A 20,076-nucleotide genomic window follows, 5' to 3' on the forward strand; every position below is an offset into this window, starting at 1 on the left:
GTCATGAGCTGAATGATCATTTGTGTACCCGTTTGTGAGGCTATTTGTTTTCTCTTTATTGGCTTATTTTATTGTAAATTTCAAGAATCACGACTTAATTTGGGATCTATTTACTTATCGTCTTAATGTAAGTCCTACAATAGAAAAGCCAACGCTAATTAAGCAATTGATCAACTTTAAACGCATCAAACTATTCGACCTACCTCTACCAAAAAAATAAATAAACACAAACCACCTGTTTATCAGCAAATAGGCTAAATAAATGCATCAAATATCAGGTACATCTACCGTGAATTATCGCTTATATGCAGTTTGCACCTGACTTCTGATCGAAGGCTTCTTGCTGATTATCCTGCGTATTTACAGCGTTCAGCATTTTTTTTTTGCATTTTAAGCCACATAGCTGTAAGATATGATGTCTTAAAATTACAGGCTGTATGATGACCTGCAGAAACATAATGCACACACCGTTTACTGTTAATGCAACCTTTAAAAATACGTGTTCCTGTTTTGCACAAATCTCTCAGAGGTTTGTTATTAAGGTTTTGATTCGGACTCTGCAGCACATTTTTGGCTTCTATTCTGTAATTGTAGTGAGAATGGAAATATTTTTGAGTGCATTGTTGCTCTAATTTCAGGCGACACTCACTTTTTATTTCTTGATGTGTAACATAAAAAACCCTTTTTGTTCTTATATGTTGTTATGCACTTCTAATCTCACAATATTAGGAAACTAAACGCACAGATTTGACTCTTTTCTGATTTTGCGTGTGTCCCTTTAAGGCAGCAGTAGCAGCCAGTTAGGCCACCAGGTTGCCCCCCCCCCCCCCTCCCACCCCCTCCCAAAAAAAAAAAGCCCCTTTTGGACTTTAAAGTGAGACCTTAACCAGCATCAGAAACTATCTTCTATTAGGTATTTTGCAGAGCTGGTTTTGTTCGGGGGAGAAGTGAGAACTTTGGGATTACATTAACATGTCTTTGGCGCGGTGTGTGGTCTTTGTGTGCAGCTTGTAGCTGTTGAGAATGACTTGTTGGAAGCGTGTGTGCTCTCATCGCTCTCTTTTGTAGAAACCCACAGTGCAACTCCCCAAGTCCTCCTGGCTTTATGGTGGGCTGGTCTCCATGAACCCCAAGCAATTAGACCCTAATCTCAAGGTAATCATATTTGAGTTAGTGGCTATAGCTGGTGAATTTTATTCGCCTGTTTAGCTTCATTATTACCTTTGGTCGATATTTAGCATTCAGAACTGCTGTTTTATGTTTCAGTGGAATGTAGATACAAATTCATTTCCATTTTGAGAGGATATCAAACACCGGTGCGTCTTAAAATTGAAGGGTTGACTTAAATCTTTACTGTGGCTTCGACAAGTGGAAACAAAACAAAATATATCGTTTTAAAGAATTTAATTTATTATACAATGTATGAATTTTGGCACTTTGTAATTTTGTAAATGTCAGTTTAAACCATTAGGCTAATCATCATTTCGTCTTGTTTTCTGCGTTAAACTTGTTATTTTTCTTAACTTAAATGACAAATTGTAGGTTTGTTTCCATAGTGCACTTTCACTGCTTTAAGTTTAAAATCTAAAATAGTATCTGTAATGCAGTCAGAGGGGATCAATTTACACATAAAGGAATAACACAATCTTGAAATAGCGCAAGTTTTCAATGATCAAATCAGTTGAAGATGGATATTTTAACTTATCAGACTGGCTAAAACTTAAATAATACATTTGAATAATTGAAAATATGCATAATCAAATCAGAGGCTATTTAAAGCAATGGATGTAACCACATCAAACGTATTCAACAGATAAACACGCGGACGTGCACGTGTGATTCATGACTTATATTCCTATTGATTAATATATGAGGACATTAAACCGACATGTGTGACATTAACATTGCACTGTGGATTATGTGCATCACAGAAGCGTCTATCAACCTCTAATAACCATGAATTCACCTGAAAACTATTAGCAGCGAATTTTAAAGTGACTTCTTACTGTGTGTGTGTGTGTGTGTGTGTGTGTGTGTGTGTGTGTGTGTGTGTGTGTGTGTGTGTGTGTGTGTGTGTGTGTGTGTTTGTGGTTTTATGAAGGGTTTTGTAGTTTCTGTTAAAGATGCAGGAGGCGGACCTGGGTGCTGTCCACGGTGCTGAAGTAGATATATCAATGGAAAATCAGCACCCGGACATGACAGTATTGACTAAAATACATGTATATAATATTTTATTTCATAATCAAGTCAAAATTACAGTCAAACTAAGAAAAAATATAACGTTGTTTAATAGTAACAAGACACTGGGCACAACTATGTGTCAAATGCTGCACTTCATAATAACCTTGTTTAAACATGAGAAAAAATAATCCCCTTTCTTGTTTTAGAACTCAGTCACTCTCGCTCATCTTTCCTAAGTTCCTAAACATTTCATTGCAGCGGGGCCTAAGCATTCATGTGCATTACAAATAGGACAATTACACAGCAACTGCAATCACCCCCTTTGGTAAATGTTATTGTCAGCCAGCAGCAAAAATCTTTAATTTTCCTACGTTTATCCGGTTCTTCAAGCCATTGTGCAAAGAGCGCAAACGAGGGTCATTTGTGAACTGAAATACTTTGCATGCAAAGCGGAGCACAAGATGCTGTAATACTTGACCTTTCGGCATAATTGTTGCAGGCATGAAATGCAGCATTCAGAGCTCGCTGAGTGGAGTCTTTTCTCTCTCCCTCCCTCTGATGAACAAAGCGCATTTTATACATCTTCAGTGTTCATTTGGTTTTCTTTCTTTTGAAGAAAATTTCTCTAGGACTGGCTGCAATTTATCTTCATTTTAATAATACGGCACAAATCACAAGATTTCTCATTTCAGTACTTAACAATGGACTTCGTGCTTTGCCTACCCCAAAAAGCAAGAAAACATGTAAATGGATGTTTATTAATTTTACAAGAAAAGCTTGATGGACAGAAGGATTTCCGTGTCTTGCTCGGGACACTTCCAGACTGAACTGGACATGGGTCATAATTCACAGTGCTGATAAGAAAATAGTGAAAATTTTCGAGAAACTTTAATTTTATGCACTACATTCATTCATGTGTATTGAAGTGATCTGTCTCCTTATAATTACACATTTATTTGTGACCTGTGTTTTAGAATAACAGAAGGTTACAGGACCCAAAAACTTCCAAACAACACAAAAACTAAGGTTGAAAATAAATACGTAGTTACATAAATGACTAAATGAATGAATAAACATGCAGAATGAACTAAATTCTAAGAGACAAATATATTAATTTTACCTGATTAATGTCTGCTGACAGAAATATTGTTATGAAGTGAGTCCAAGTGATTGACAGTGTGTTGGTTTCTTTTAAAAGCACGAGTCTGAAGATGTTGTCTTTAAAGAAATGTAAAAGCCACTCATTTTGACAAATGCTTGCAGTCACTATTGATCCTTTATGTGGAACAAATGTAGAACAAATCTGGAGAAATTAAACACAATAAGCAAATACCAGGACATTCTAGTCCTTACAAACTGTTTGCCATTAGCAAATATGAACTCTTAAACAGCTGTCTGAAGGTTTCTGAATAACTTGAGTTGTTTAAATGTAGCTGTGGTTGTTAAGTGTTGATATTCCATGATGATTTTCTGCATTATGTATAGATTTGTGATATTATTCATTGATTTTTTTTTACCTATAAGCAAGTAGTACAGACCTGGAGGTTATTTTTAACTCCTCCATCTCCTCCCAGTGATGGTTTTAAAGTAAAACCAAAAGTTCTGTTATTGTTTGGAGAAACTTTGAGCTGAGAAACCACATAGTTGTTGCTCCATATTCCTCTGGAGTTCTACAAAAACAGAATTGATATCATAATTTGGTTAAGATGGTCCAGATAATCAGGTTTTAAGGGGAGTATCATCTGCATAGAAGCGAAAGGAAAGATAATACTTACAATGACACGTACAAGTCTCAAAAGGACCTTTACATAATATAAGAAAGAAATACAAGTACTAAGCCAGAACAGTGATTACATTGTCCAGGGCATTAATGTTAAATAAAAAAATAACTGATCCCTGTGACACCTCATGTTTATTGAAGTGGATCATTAGCTTCCGCTGACAAAGGCTATTACCTGGAAAATTTAGGAGATTTAATCCAGTATACAGGCCAGTAATAAGTCAACACTAAACATGGTTTTGAGCTGTAAACTGCCCTTTTGTGTATTGGTGGTCTAATATTTCAGAGCAGAGCTGCTCTGAAGACAAATAATCTTACAGTTGTTTTAGATCCCAGCCAGTTGCACTATCGTTTTTCAATGGATAAACTTGAATGATGAAGGAGAATTCAAATAAAACCATAAATGTCTGTCTTATTTAAATTTATTAATGACAAACATATTGTTTCCTTGATAGATCAGCAAGCTAACTAAATATAGGACGAGTATTGCTCCTTTAACAGCTTGGCTAATTACATAACCTTGATAATTTAGCTTATTAAGTTAGTAATAAATATTAGAAATTGCGTTATATTTACAATTTTGTCTACTTTTCAGTCTATTGGCATTTAATACCTGGACAAAACAGTTTTGTGTTGGGCAATGTTGAGGATATAATGGGCTGACAACGTCACAGAGGTTCCCACTATATAAAAAACATCACATATCCACACATCAGTTGTAGGTGATAGCTAAGTTAATTTGGGTAAAATATAACATTATCAATAACATTATTAAACTGAAACAGAAATCTGTTACGCATATCAAATTGTGAAGGCTGTACCTCAAATAAAAAAAAACATTCTTCAACTACATGAGGCAGTAAAGTCATATCTGCTCTGTGAGGTCAGGTAATGGCAGTTATACTGTGTATTTAAACCACCTCAATCAGAGATGTTGATAGTTCCTCTTCCTCTAACCTAATGAAGTACTTTCCTCGCTGTGTCCAACTAAGCTAATGCAAGTGCTTCCATTGTCGTCATCATTCAGTATAGTGTGAGTTGCTCTTGTTGTAATTCTGCCCTTAAAAGACTCAGTTTGAGTTTCAGATTAAAGTAAAGAGTGAATTTAAGAATTCCATAGGTTAGTGTTTGATTCTGATTTTAAAGAAAAGAATGAGGATAACAGTTAAGATTAGTTTTGAACCAAACTGTTAAACAGTGGGTTTTGTTTACTTACAAGCATCAGAAGCTTATGAATCATGGGTACAAGTACAAGACAGGACACTTTGTATGTTTAGAGATCTTGTATAAACCGTGTTCTTTCTCATGAAGCTTAATTAAGAGGAACATTATCTGGATAACTCAGGACCTCGTGAAAACTGGAACATGGAGTGAAAAAACAGAACTTTCATGGGTTTTACATATGATAAAGAGGTCACATGAGTGCAGAGATTCTCTTGCAACTTCAGTATTTCTTAATTTGTGCACATGGTGTCCTTTTTTACTTGAATAAATTATACAAAACAAACTAAAAATCAACTAAATGTTTGAATCTTTGGTTTAGTCCAAATATCACAAATACAAAAATAAGTTTCTCTGATGTATGATTTTCACCAAGTTGAAAAAAACCCATAAAAAATACATTTTCACAATCATGTTCTGAGACATATTTTGCACAAAAAAAACTATCTTTCACCACATGGTCCATTAGTTTCTTTATCCCACAAAACACAGAGATAGCCAGCAGGTCTGCTTTCATGCGTCTCTATCAGGCTTTTTCCAGAAGTGCATCCTACAAACCCTGCAGGGCCACCGCCACATGTCACCCATAATGATCCGAACTGGTGCAAACTTTTGTATCCCATCAAAATACAGCCTAATTTATCAGTTTTGGATTCTTTTAAAAGCATTTTTGGACCCCAGACACCAGCAGCATAATCCAAATGTGGGTTTAGATTCAGATTGGATTCAGTTTAATGCTAAATTAGTTTTACAAATGAGTCCTCCCAATGCTCCACAGGTTGCCACCAAATATAACACCAGACATTTGTTTTTATTTGCATATTTCAGTCTTTTGTCTCCAAACTGGTGCATAATTTCAAGATTTTTAACCTTAAATTCTACCAACTTTAAGTTTAGTTGGAATTTAAATGAACATTTGGATTAGGATAGATTATACCAACGTGATTGGCTGGTGTAACCCCAATAAGTGAATAAGTATATAGAAATTCCTCACAAGGATAGAAATTCAAGAATGTGTGTGTGTTTGTGCGTGCGCGTGCGTGTGCGTGCGCCCGTTAAACATGCCAATTAAGCGAGAACCAGACTAAAAGCTGAGTTGTCATGTCTGTGTACAGTACCAGCAGGAGTCCTTTAGAAACCAACGAGCCATCACTAACCCCGTTAACACCAAACCCTCCAGACCGACCCGGGTCCCGCTGCTGGCTCTATAGGCCCGCAGAGATAACTTCTCTTCCTTTTAATGACGCTTTGAATAGTCCGAGGCCATCGCCTTCAAACTGCAAGACCTAAAGTGAATTTAAAGTGATGCGTATGCGATAAACACGAAAGCATGTAAAAAATATATAACAGTTTCAGTTTTTATGTTCCACAATATCAAGATAATATTATAACAATAGTGTAATTATACCGTAGGGAAAAGAAATGCTGAAAAGTAAGTAGCCTATAACATTAATAAATAGGCCTATATATCGTTTTTTGGTCAACATGCGCGGAATAATAGGCTACAGTAATGGCACTTTGAGGCTCATGAATGTTTTTGATTTGAGTTATTGTTAAAATAAATACATAAATCCAATAATAAAACTTTAGACACACATTTATGGGTAAACTTTACCCAGTAGAAATATGTTATTTTCACTCTTTATCTAATAACTGTCACAAATTTCTTGTACAAAACGATGTGCATATGATATTCAATGGATACACAAGTTATTAACAATCAATAACAACCCGTGACATGTAGGCCTGAGTTTAAAAAGAGCAGATTATAACGAGTTTTAGTTTGAGTAAATAACCCAACAGTAAAATAATAATAATAATTTAAAAAAGGGTTAAAAATGGTCCTGAGTGGCTTTCTGGGTAACTTTAGCCCAGTATTGTGTTGCTGTTATATTGACCCAAACTGGATAAAATTTAAACCCATTGATTTTTAGTGTGCGTGAAAACTTAAAGGAACCGTCCTAAATCCAGTTGTCGATCGATTCTTCTTGTTAGTGGGTTACGTCTCTTTGCAGACTAAAAAAAAAAAAAAATTCCTTGAATGTTGCTACACAATAAGCAATCAAGATCCCAAAGCCTAGACATTTGACAGCTTAATGAGTTCAGGGTGCAATCACTTCTTTAAGAAAAGGCCTAGTCCATTTTAACCCGAGCAAAGCGCGAGCCGAGCTGAGAAAAGGCACGACCGTCCATTTAACTCACAGCAAAGACGCACATAACTGCAGGTTAATACAAACACAGGGTGGAGGTGGATGTAAATAGGTCCTGTAGCCTATATTAGGACCTGTTGAGACTTGCATGTTTTGTTCGGCAACCAAGAGGAGGGGTGATATTTGCCCCCCTAATGAAATATGTCATTAGGAGGAATTCATGTGACACAAAAGGGGCGACAGTCAAAAATTGCCCCACTGCTGTTCAGTAATTACATAGTTTGCCCTGGCAGCGCCTTCAGGCAGGTGGCTGGTCCATCATGCAAATGGCTTGGCTGTGCCGACATAATTAGCCAGTGCGAGCCGCTTAAATTAACAATCAGCTAACATGCAATTCTGTTCACAACGCGGTAGTTCTCTTTTTAGGCCAATTGTCACTGTATGTTATTCCGGTTGCTGAATCGTAAGGATATAGTCTATCCTATGTGATTTGTTACTTGGTCAATTTGGAGACTGAATGAACGGAAATCGACAGAAGGGGCTTATATACATGGAGGCACATTTATGTTAAACACTCGCCGTCCAAAGCATCTCAGGGATGTCAGGCTGACAGGCGTGAAGGAGTGTCAGGTGTTGGTGGTAAAAAAAAAAAAAAAAAAAAAAGGCAGTTTAGCAGAAAACACCAGTGTAAGTGAGAGTGAATCGGACCCGGAGACCACATGCTGCGTCTCAGCCAGCTCAAAGGTTCTGCTTTTCTAACCTCTCCACTGATCCCCTTGCAGCCGGCGTCCTAAACACTATATTGCCTTACTGCAGGCCAATCACGGCCCACCCACTCTCTCATTATTCTCGCTGCCCTCCGACATGACACGGGAACAAAGTAGACATTAAGCAACATTAAACCCAGGGATGGGAGTAATCAGGAACCCGTTATCTCTTAATGAAGGAAAACACATGCGGAGCGATACACATAGCGGGTAATCAATAGAGACGCCGGACAAAGGGAATCGGAGCGCCAAAAAAAGGGGGGAAATGCAAATCAATTAGAATCGTTGTTTGCTTTGAGACCGTTCAGTCTATTTCCATTAATTACATGTTCATTAAAAGTAATTCGTCTAGGCTACACAGCAACAACAGTTGTCTCCCCCCTTGTCCTATTTTAAGGAGTGATGGACAAGACACTGGCTTTGGTCCAAGTCTCTTTTTAGCATTTAATCTTGCTCAACTGAGACTTTTTTGGATTGAGAGCAGTTTTAAGAGAGCTGGGATGCACTGTTCAACTTCTAAACTGTCCATATTTGGGTTAAAATCGCCTGAAGTCCATTTAAAACAACTTAAAAACTCCATGTTGTACATCCATATATTCAAAAAGCAATTTATGCAACACTTATTCATTTGTTTTAGACTGCCTAATTGCTTTAAAACAAAAAAAAAAGACCTGAACTTTGTTGTTTAACTGAGTTAACATGTTTCACCATCACGATCAGTATGCTATCTTATCTCCTTTTTTACACAATCAGAGTTGCTTTTACCAAAGGCCCACAACCTCTTGTTGGTTGCTATAGCATTTTCAAGCACCATTCTGCTAAATCCCAACCCCCACATAGACCTGCTCTGCACACTTGTAATAAATTATCCTCAAGTGAAACGACTAAAAACGAGCCAGACCAAAGCTGGACAGGGGCACTTTACTGAATCACACCTCATAAACATTTTCATTTTTGTGTGACTTGACCCCCAGAGCTTACATACAGTCAATCCAATGCGTCTGGGTCTTGCAGTGTATATATCCTCTATATAACTTTGCAAACTCTATGGGCCTACTGTTATAGAAGCTCTTATCTGCCTGCTGATGACTGATGTTATGCAATCACATTTTGCAACAGCAGTAGACAAAATCTGTAGGCGGCTGGATGCATCTCATGCAGAGCCTCCTCCTTATGCTACAGCCTGAAGTGCAAACATATGTGTCTGGAACGCCAGCGAGAAGAGAGGGCTGATTTGTTGATTAATTAAACATGCTCCCCCAAAAAATGCCCCCTAAAAAGCACACGTTCGCAATGCCGTACCACCAAGTTTAGTGGTGAACAAGTGGAAATTTGAATCAGCCTCTTTATTCTATGAGCCCCATCTTTGCCAAATTGAATGCAGATTGAAAATAATTTTTCAGCTCTTGACTTTAGCTATTCACGGCTGTCTGAATTGGTTTTTGCTACTGTCACGTTGCCTCACAAATGTAAATAGAAGCGTTTAAGTCTCAAGCAAATCCTTTAAATGATTTGATGGATACTGTCTAATGTGTGTAGTGGAATCAAAAATGACAAAGTGTTAAGTTACAGTAAATAAATTGTTACATGAATTAATCATTAAATGCTTCATTGAGTCTTTGGATAATATAATTGTCAAAATAATAATATAATACACAGTAAAGCCAGTAAATGATTGATAGATCATCTTAACATCAACAGCCCTGCAGACAACCACTGCATGTTTATGATTTTATTGAATATTTTATACTTAAATCACTTAATATATGTACATATCAATGTCTCCCTTTAAGCGCTCACCTCCTCCAGTGGTTTCCCAGTGCAGGACCAGTGCCTGCTGTGTTTTGGCAGGAAATCAATACAGGGAGGAAAAATCTGTTCTAATCATCTGTACATTTACCATCACAATCAACAATCAAAGCTAAGACCTGAATCTTTATTTGTAGGCCTGAACTGAACAATTTTCCCACTGTGAAAGGCAAGCTAAATTAGAACCCTTGGTTCCTGTTAGTAGCTCTTAATGGCTCTGATTTGTGAACTGCTAAATGAGGTTATGTAAATTGATCCTGAATGTAGGCAGAGGCCCCCAGGTGACAGGTGCAGTCAGCTGAAGGTGGGGGGCAGGGATGGTGTCATGAAATGGAGGAGGGGGAGTAATATAGCAAGATGTATTCCCAGGGCCACTGAAAGACAGATTTATACACAGAGGTTCTGTAAAGCTGATCGGCTGTGGACTGAGTGAAAAGTTTAAAATATTAGAAATATGTCACATGATTGTCTTAAGATCACAACATTATTAAATACATCGCACTTTGAGGATGTATAAGGATTTAGCTACTGCATCAAATACTGGAAAGTAACCACACACAATCGCAATAAGTACTTGTGCTTTATTTGAGTGCACTGTAAAACATGATACAGGAGTTTAGTGGAATCAACTAATATTTTTTCATTAACATAACTTAAGTATATAATTTCAAGTTAATTCAACTCAAAATTTCACGTTTTTTTGTTTCAGTACCATTTCAGAACTCATATTTATGAGCTCTTCTGACTTGAGCTCTTTTTAAATTGAAATAATGAGTTGAATGAACGTAAGATGAATGCGAGTTCACTCAACTCAATAAATTTTTACTATGTCTACAATAAACCAGCTAAATTTGAGCAAAAATGACATGCGTCTACAGCTGGAGTTTCAGCTCTTTTCTGCAAATACCTCCGTCCTCATTAAAACGCTAAAACGGGTAATTCCGAAAGACAGACGAGCAAGTCGGTCACAGAAAACCACCGAAGAAGAAGAACAGTATACTATTTCCGTTTTCACAGCCGCTTCCTGACATTTTGTTTATTGTGAACAGAATACAACAGTTTCAGCGAGAGAAAGGTGGTAGATAGCTACGTTTAACTCTAAACAAGCTGTCAAAGCAGACAATAAAGAGAACAACACTCACATGAAGCCATCCACCATTGTTATTATTGTTGTTGTGTTTCTTCCACACGAAAATGCCGTGCTACTGCCAGTACCTGTTTCATCATCAATTTGACACCATTTCCACAAATCTCGGTTTTCGCCGTTCACGATGTCATGTCTGTGTTTTCAGATTTACACACTCTGAAGGTCGTTTCTACAAAACTACGCTTTTGGGGGAGAAAAACTTTCTGTATGTCTTTAATATTTATTAAAATAAGTCACGGCTGTTTCTTTTCATAACTATAAAAACAATGCAAACTATGATGAAGGTTAGTATTGAACTCAGTCCTTACCCGGGTGCACTCGTATGATAATAAGGTCACTGAGATCAGCGTTTTACATTATCAACAGCAGCAACTATAGCTGTAAGTTCTTTTGTGTCAAATGAAAAACTGACTGTTAAAATTAAGAAAATATAAATACAAACCAAATTTAATCTAAATTAGATTTGCAGTTTCAAACAACTACCCGAGCAGTTCAGTAAATTAACATCTAAATCCACCAGACAAAGACAAGGGGTTTACACAGCATGCAATATTTAGTGAAGATAACTTTTGGTGGTGTTAGAAGAACTACTTATATTTGCTGACTTAACCTAAAATTTTAAGGCAGCTCATATTTGTAAGTTGAAACAACAAGTTACATTTTTTCAGTGTATTTCCATTTTATTTATACTTCTACTTCACTACATTGCAGAGGCAAATATACCTTTTACTCAGCTATATTTGAAATATATACTGTCTTTACTAGTTACTTTGAAGATCAGGCTTTTAAATGCAAAACATATAATAATTGTATGATTCAAATTTTATACAAATTATAAAATATGAATCCTAATAATAGGCTGATGGTTTATAGACTGAACCAACAGTCAACAAGTCCTACTAAAATTAGCTCCGCTGTGACCAGCTAAAACATTAACCTTTACATTATGTTCATATTCTGACCCCTCATAATTAATCATTATAGCAAATGTCTGAACCACAAATCTATTTTTATTCATAAATATTACATCAGTCATTAATAAAAGGGTGATTAATCCTTAATGAAGCTGTCAGAGAGCAGAGAGAGTGTAATCTTTAGGTTTTACATTATTTGTTTAAGGAGAAAAAACATTCACAATCACACTATATTTATATATACATCATGATTTTTGCATGGTGATTTTTGTATTTCTGAGTAAATATGGGTCAAATTTAACCGGGAAGCCTCTCTAAGTTCAAAAAAAGCTGTGTAAATATAAAAAAAAATTGAAATGTTTCCATTTTTGTTTATTCTGCGTCACTTTAGGAAAAGTCATAAACTTTCAGGCTAAAAGAAAGCTATTAAGGGTTTGTTAGGGTTAAAGTGCTGCTTATACAGTGATGCATCAGTAATAATAATCCAAAAATCCCAAAAAAATGGCTTTTACTTTTAATTGAATGGTTTTAAAGTGTGACATTGCTATTCTACCGAAGTAAAGGATCTGAATACTTCTTCCACCATTGCCAAAACCGTTTCCACGTTGCCAAACTTGTATTTACAACCGCATGTACTTAAAATGTTTCAACTAAAGCGATTGCTCAAAAGGGACGACTCACATCCCCAACTACATCACTTCCATTTATCATTTGTTTGTCACGATCCATAACAAATATCTCAAGTCTTAATCAGTAATCAGTGGACAGTCTCCATAACAAGGGATCTGTAAACATAACTTGCTAGTCACTAGATTGTCTTGTACAATGTACAGTGTATGGTGTAGTGTACAGTGGGTTTACTGTGGCTGGAAACAACACTGATTAGAGCAGTGAGGGTGAACAACATAATAAGTTGTGGGCCATGAAACCAAAAAAATTAGCTCAAAGATGCTTAAATGCTCTGTGGAGTGCAGCAGACCTGCAGAGTGATAATTATCTGTGGGTTTGTGGCAACGAACACCCACTTTTCACATTGAACATAGTCATCTAACCCATTGTTAAATTAAATGGATGCAGTAATCTTTACCAGAATAACACGTAAAGAAGTGTAGAGAGGGCTTGGAAAGAATTTCAAAGAAATTTAGACTATAATGTAGGAAGGCAGAAAAGACAATTAAACATTTAAATCAATAATTGGGTGATAATAATAAGTGTGTGTGTGTGTGTGTGTGGCGGGGGGGGGGGGGGGGGGGGGTTCTGCCGGGGGAATTTGAACTCATAACCCCAGTATTTCAAAAATCCAGGCTGCAGCCCTGTCTATAGTTACTACTTACTTTGCTGATGAAGATTTTACATTCAAAGTTTATAAAATACTCATGAAACATCAATACTACTGCTTTGTATTTAGTAAGATTATCAAAATATGATGCAACCACCCATTTCATGTAAAACTTGGCTACACATCAACTAGCTACACCATTAAACTTCTGTTTACACCTTAATGCAGGACTTTTACTTGTAATATAGATTTAAATTGTGGTTCTGCTAGTTTTACTTAAGTAGAGGATTTAAGTTGTTTTCTTAACTGCTGTCTCCAAAGTCAAGAATGAACTTTAAACTTCAGCTTTTAAGCCAACAAGCATGATAAGAGCTCAGACAAACATCCAGAATATAACAAACAATTTAACAGCCACTAAATGTAAACTTATTTCACCACGGGTGCTGACTTGTGTTATCTCACCAGCTTGACAATTTTGCTATGTGATTTTCGCCTTGTCAGATATGAGATCTCTAAACAAAACATGAATTACAGACAGTCAAGGGCATGTAATGGAAACCCATCTGAATATAGGTAAGGCAACAGACCTCTTGAATCACTCTGTATGTGCAGGGGAACCTGTACTAAGCTGATTAAGCGATTGCATGTGGAAGGACTGGAGTGCCAGTGGTCGTACATCTTCCTCTTGCTGATTGGAACCGGGCAGAAACAGCAGTGTGCAGCGGTAAGAGCCAGTTAATAACTTTGTGAGGATCCTTAGTGCTTTGTCCATATCATTAATGCTCTTCACATTCAGAAGTGGCTTAAAGCAATAACCTGCCTGCCTACCCTTGTGGCTAACTTTCAGTGGAGCCTGCATTGCACAGGAGTGTGGTGTTTTCCCCATTGCATTAACTCATTGAGAGTTTGGTGAACCTGGGTTTGCAGGTTTGCATCTGTGTGAGCAAAAAAAGACACAGTGGGTATTTTTTCTGTCTGGCTTTGGACAGTGTTGGGATTTTAGCCACACCAGCTGTGCAGCTGTAGAGGTGGCAGTGTTGATCTGTGCTCTGTTGGTCAGTAGGTCAGTCCACTACTTTGGTCCAGACTGAAATATCTCAACATCTATTGGATGGATTGCAATAAAACTTTGTACAGACATTCATGGTCCCCAGAAGATTAATCCTGAGGACAATGGTGATCCCCCGACATTACTTGCAGTACCACCATGAGGTTGACATTTCTTGTTTTGAGTTAGATGTCTTAACTATTGGATGGATTGCCATGAAATTTAGTGCACACATACATGTCCCCCTCAGGATGAATTTTAATACTTTGGTGATGCCTTCGTTTTTCTTTTAGCATCATAGGCAGGTCTAAATTTTAATTTGTCCAATAATCCCAGCTGTACTTTGTGTTCAGTGCTAATTAGCAAATGCTGGAACACGTTTCACTAGCGAAACTGATGAAATGTCTTGACAACTACTGGATTGATTGCCATGAAATTTGGTACAGATCCCAATAGATGAAACTTATTGACTTTTGTGATCCACTGACTTTTCACTTTCACCACCAGCAGGTCAACAGTTTTTACATATCTAGCAAAGTAGTGATAGTATTAAGAATTCCAAAGACAGGGAAGACATGTACTACATGAGCTCCTAGATTTGCATATATTTTTTTCATTTTAAGAAGAACAGAGTAAAAATTTGGACACATTAAAGACAAGATCAAGGACAACAAGGAAGTCAAACAGGACAAGAGGAAAGACAAGAGAAATCAAGAAAATTCTCCAAAGAAAGTGACGAGAGGTAGCAGGAGTTTGAATTTATTTATTTGATAGGGTCAATGCAATTCAACATAGTTCCAATACAGAGCATGAAACTGATGGGCTGCACAGAGAGTTTATAGCTATTGCAAAATTTCAACTCGTTTCAACTGTCCCTAGTTGGACTTTACATGTACATTGTAATTAAAATATATATCTTTCATTATCATAAAATCACAATACACTAAAGATATGGAAGTACAATAAAATACACATACTAAACTATGTACATTGTTAGCAGGAGCTTGTTACTAGGAGAGAGGAAACAGAAGGAAAATTAACAAACAACAGATATTCAAAAGGGAGTGACTAGGCCTACATATAACTAATATAAGAAACAACATCCCTAGACTATTGGAAACCTGAAAGTATAGTTGTTTGTTCAAGTGTTACAAATAGACTACCAAGAACAACTCAGATAAGCCATTTGAGCTGAGGTCAAACAGTGACATTTGGAACCCCAAAATGGCAGCTGGAATCAGTGGCAGCTAACTGTGGCAGTTGGAAAGACTTGTATTCAAAGAAACCTGACCAATGAGCCATTCAAAACAGCGGCCAACCCTCCCATACTACCCAGAGCAGAGCACGAGTGACACCATCAACATACACTACCCACCAGACATTAAAAATGACACAGGGAGAAGCACATTTAGACAAGAGTTTCTTAAGGGACAGCCAGAAACCCTTTCTGCTGATCTTTTTAAAAGTTGAGAAATTAGTAAACTCATCTTCTACACTGACAGACCTGAAACCAGGCACAAAGCCATTGTCAACCATCACCCCACAATGGAATAAAAGGGCTACAGGGAGTACTGGCAGTTAAAGAGCAGAGACCCAGAGGACTCTAACAGCATAATGACACCTGTCAGTGTTTATAGAAGTGGTAAAGTCATGGAACATGGTCATCTGAAGCCTTTCCAGGACAGTTTCCAGGCATTTAAATCTCCAGTAGAGAGAGAAAACACCTCTCCAGCCTTATGTCAGTGACACAGGCCCTCCAACTGTCTCATGCATCCCAACTAAGGAGGAGCACTATGATGACACAGAGCAGACCCTGACCCCTCCACATCAGACCTCCTTTACAGACCTGAAGGGACACTTCACCCAGTTAGAAGTAGAGCTGGTGCAGCTCAGGGAAATGGTCTTGAATCAGACAGACAAAGACTCAACACAGCTCTTACAACAACAACAAATGGAACAGATGAGAAAAGAGCAAGAAAGCATACAGACAACTCATCAAAAACAATTACTCAAAGACAGAGACAGCTTCAAGAAAGACCTGTTCACTCTGACAGAACAAGTGAGAGAGCTACAGCAAGAGAAAGAGAGCTAGAGGAGAGAGCTTGTAACATTGTGGAGCAGGTAAAAGAGCTAAACCATGAGAGAGAGAGTCGCAGCAGAGAGCTTGATGCTCTAAAATAACTTCTGGACAAGCTGCAGCTGGAGAGAGAGAGCCTCAAGATTCAAGTTTTTGCTCTGACAGAGGAACTCAAGCAGAGGGACAGAGCACTTTGTGGTTTGAAGGAAGAGGTGACCTCCCTCCCCTCCCTCAGGAGAGCATCAGCCATACCCATTCTGCACAAACCAACCCCAGACCCAGGACCTCGCCACCTCCCAGACCTTTCGTACTACCACCACTGTCTCCACAGCGAAAGATCCAGCCAGGTAGACCATCCTATTCTGAGGTGGTCAGAGGAGCAGCAGGTCCCACTCACAGTTAACTTGGAGCCATCCAGGACATGCTGAGTACATGCTCTCATCTCATGGTCAGTGGTAATGAGCAAGAGGTGGTTCTTTATCAAAAAGTCTACAAACTAAACTAACAACTGTATGTTCACACAAGTTAAAAAACTTGAAATTTATGGTCTATGTAATCATCACATTGTAAATTTGTTATGGAAATTCACAATTCACAATTCACATTATATATATATATATATATATATATATATATATAGGGTTGTGAATGACCTGCTTATGGCAGCTGATGCAGGGTCCCCTTCTCTTCTGATTCTCCTTGACCTGAGCGCTGCATTTCACACTGTGGACCACACTATCCTCTTAGAGCGCCTCCACACCACCATTGGACTGTCACAGACTCTGCGCTTAAGTGGCTTCAGTCCTACCTTTCCAGTAGGACTCAGTATGTCTCACTGGGAGGATGCAGGTCTAGATCTCTCCATGTCACCTGTGGTGTTCTGCAAGGATCAGTTCTTGGCCCCATCCTGTTTACCCTCTACATGCTCACCTTTGGATGTGTCATCAGCAGACATGGGATATCTGTTGCTATGCTGATGATACCCAGCTGTACATCAAAACTGCCCCAAGCCCTTCTGCAGCCATGTCACACCTCACCACCTGTCTTAAGGAGATAAAGGCCTGGATGAGCACAAATTTCCTCCAGTTTAACAGCAGCAAAACTAAGCTCTCCTTATTGGCACTGCACACCAGATTCAGTCATCCCCCATACCTCATTTCACCTTTGACGGCCGGGACATCCCCTTTCTTCCTCAGTCACTATTCTTGGTGTTAGGTTTGACCATCAGCTGACTTTTGATGACCATATCTACGCAAACCTCTTTCTATCATCTAAAAAACATCTCTAAACTCCGCTCCTCTCTAACCCTATCAGATGAAGAGAAACTTGTCCATGCCTGTATCTCCTAAAGACTGGACTAGAGCAATGCACTCTTCACAGGGATCCCTGGCACGAGCATCCAGAAGATCCAGTACATTCAGAGCAGCGCAGCCAGGATCCTGATCAGAGTGCAAAACACGAACACATAACACCAATTCTGTTTTCATTGCACTGGCTCCCTGTCTCCTTCAGGATTTACTACAAAGTCCTGCTACTCACACACAAATTCATCAACAGACATGCGCCTCTCTACCCACAGGAACTGATCATACCACAAACATCCACCTGCACCCTCAGATCAGCCAGCAGCTTGTTCCTCTGAGCCCCCAGTAGTAAGCTCCACATCATGGGGGATTGAGCCTTCTGCCCTGCTGGACCACACCTGTGGAACAGGCTTCCTAACCATCTGAGAGCAGCACAGACCCTAGTCTTTTTAAACCAAGGCCTAAAAACCTTTCTATTTACAAAGGCTTTTTCATCTTAACTCTTATCACTATTTTCTTTATGTTGTGTGTTCTATGTTATTAATACTGTAGCACTTTGAGTTTCACTATGAATGAAAAGTGCGGTACAAATTAAATGTATTATTTATTATTTATTGTTCTAGTTAAAAGCAACATTTCATGATCAGCTGCTGTGGGGAGCTCAGTCCAGAGCTCAGGGGGAAGGAATATATTTAATTGTCCCCTTCTCAGTAAAATGAGACAAAACCTTCCCACCGCAATCCACTTGCCTCTCTACATTGTGCTCCCTCTTTCTCCTGACCCTCCCGTCTGGCCTTTATTCTGTCTCATGCTCTGTCAACATCATCTGCTGCCACGGAGCAGACAGACTCAAAAGCGAACCCTTTTACTTTCCTGCAGGTGGCTGATGTGACTGAGGCAAGAGGCAGCAACAATCCCTCTTCACTCGCTTCCCACCACCACCACCACCACCTTGTTTCCTGTATAACACAAACTCACTCTCCCTGCCAGGACCACATTCTTGTGAACCAAAGTTGAAAAAAATTGAGCTAACTTGAATGGGAAACCACAAAGGTATTGCAGTAACACTTTATTTTAGCCCCTCATATTTAGCATTTGTTTGTTTTATATAAATAATCAATAAATGGTTTGTAACCCACTTTAACACAAACATGATGTTCTGAGCAACCAAATTTGAGATTTGCAGGTTTTGAATGTTAATTATTTTTTTAAAAGACTAAATCTACTTAAATGCATCTCAAAACTTTGCAAGCAGATATAATAATTATATACGTCCAATCTCACAAACTGTAGGATTATACATAGTGTTTTGCCTTTTGTTTGTGTTTTGAATGTGTTTTCTATACAAACAACGGTTTAAAAAGGAGATCCCGTAACACTTTTCTTTAACCCCATATTTAGCATTTATAAACAGTATATAAAGACTTAGTAAATTGTTTATAACACACTATAAATGCCTTTGTAATCAGATATAGAGACATTTTAATTGTTTATTCATCTTACTCCTCCTGTGAAACTTCTATAATTGGTGTATAAACAGTTAATGAATGATTGAAAACAATATTTGTAATATTATTTAAAGGAAATATTTAGTATTTATGTATTATGCTTACTAATTAAGTATTTACTTATTTGTACATACCTCTATAGAGTTCATGACAACTGAGCAAACTCCATCTCCTGATGAAGGCCATGAGATGTGGCTGAAGAGCTTTGGAGAAATCTAGTAGCCTAAGTGGATCTTGAGATCAAAGGGTTTTCTTTGTCAAATTTTGTTTTCAAGGTCAAGAAGCTCAACACGTCTTTATGAACATATTTATAAACATTTTAAAGCCATCTGTGAATGATTTGTACGTATAGTCAACAAATGCTTTATTACACATGATACATATTTGTTTGTGTGTATATAATTAAATATGATTACACTGTATTATGGATAATTTATCCAGCATTTATACAACAGTTAGAGATGCAACTACATTTATAGCCTGTTATGTTACTATGCTATGTTTATACTGTATTATCAATCACTTACTTATACACCAGTTATGGGTGTACCATAGCACAAGTTATAATTGTTGACAAGTACATTAATAAACAATTTAAAATGTCCTTATAACCACTTACAATGACATTTATAGTGTATTATAAACAATTTAATATGTGTTTATACACTGCTTATGAATATTAATAAGTTAATGTAAAGTGTTAGTGGTATCTCTGTTTTAAACATTTCTTTTGAATAGAAAAACACATTTAAGACACATTTTGTATACTGTCAAAAACATTGTAAATGCATTTATTTGTAGTTTTTCCTTCACAGATTTGCATTTATAAACTTATAACACTGAGAAACTTATTTACTAGGTTTTTTTTACGTATAGAATTATCATATCTGC

General features: G+C 37.6%; 1 protein-coding gene across 1 annotated transcript in view; it reads left to right on the top strand.

Annotated features, from left to right (window-relative positions):
- Positions 1–18,744, top strand: part of nkx2.1 (NK2 homeobox 1) — a 43,388-nt gene extending 24,644 nt beyond the window's left edge. Inside the window, exon 6 of the transcript XR_006407280.1 lies at positions 18,557–18,744. The gene's annotated coding sequence lies outside the window, so the exon portion shown is untranslated. The remainder of the gene's footprint in view (positions 1–18,556) is intronic.
- The last annotated feature ends 1,332 nt before the right edge of the window (positions 18,745–20,076 follow it).

This window comes from Thunnus albacares, chromosome 15, assembly GCF_914725855.1.
Source record: "Thunnus albacares chromosome 15, fThuAlb1.1, whole genome shotgun sequence".
NCBI lineage: Eukaryota > Metazoa > Chordata > Actinopteri > Scombriformes > Scombridae > Thunnus > Thunnus albacares.